The 282-nt window shown below is 74.5% G+C and overlaps 1 protein-coding gene across 1 annotated transcript in view; it reads left to right on the top strand.

Annotated features, from left to right (window-relative positions):
* The window catches only part of LOC104394855 (histone-lysine N-methyltransferase 2D-like), a gene marked incomplete at its 3' end in the record, with an annotated part of 16,428 nt that overhangs the window by 6,656 nt on the left and 9,490 nt on the right, over positions 1-282 (top strand). The gene's annotated exons all lie outside the window — the stretch shown is intronic.

The raw sequence follows: 282 nt of genomic DNA, 5'->3' as shown, positions 1-282 counted from the left end.
GGCCAGCGGCTCCCCACCCATCAGCAGCCGGGTTTGCTGGGCCACGCGGCCGGGCTGCAGCACCAGGGGGTCCTGGGCCACCCCCCACCCCAGCGCCAGGTCCTCCTGGCCCCCCACCAGCAGCGGGTGCTGGGCTCCCCCCAGCTGGCACCTCAGACTCCGGGGATGTTGGGCCACCGGCTCGTGCTGTCCCAGCAGCTGGGGCAGTCACGGGCACTGCTGGCCCCGCAGCAGCAGCAACAGCAGCAGCAGAACTCGGGGGGGGGCCAACCCGGCCTGCTG

This window comes from Chaetura pelagica, unplaced genomic scaffold, assembly GCF_000747805.2.
Source record: "Chaetura pelagica isolate M959 unplaced genomic scaffold, ChaPel_1.0 scaffold1829, whole genome shotgun sequence".
NCBI classification, from domain to species: Eukaryota; Metazoa; Chordata; class Aves; order Apodiformes; family Apodidae; genus Chaetura; species Chaetura pelagica.
The sequence above is the reverse complement of the archived record's forward strand: the minus strand, read 5'-3'. Positions and strand labels throughout refer to the sequence as shown.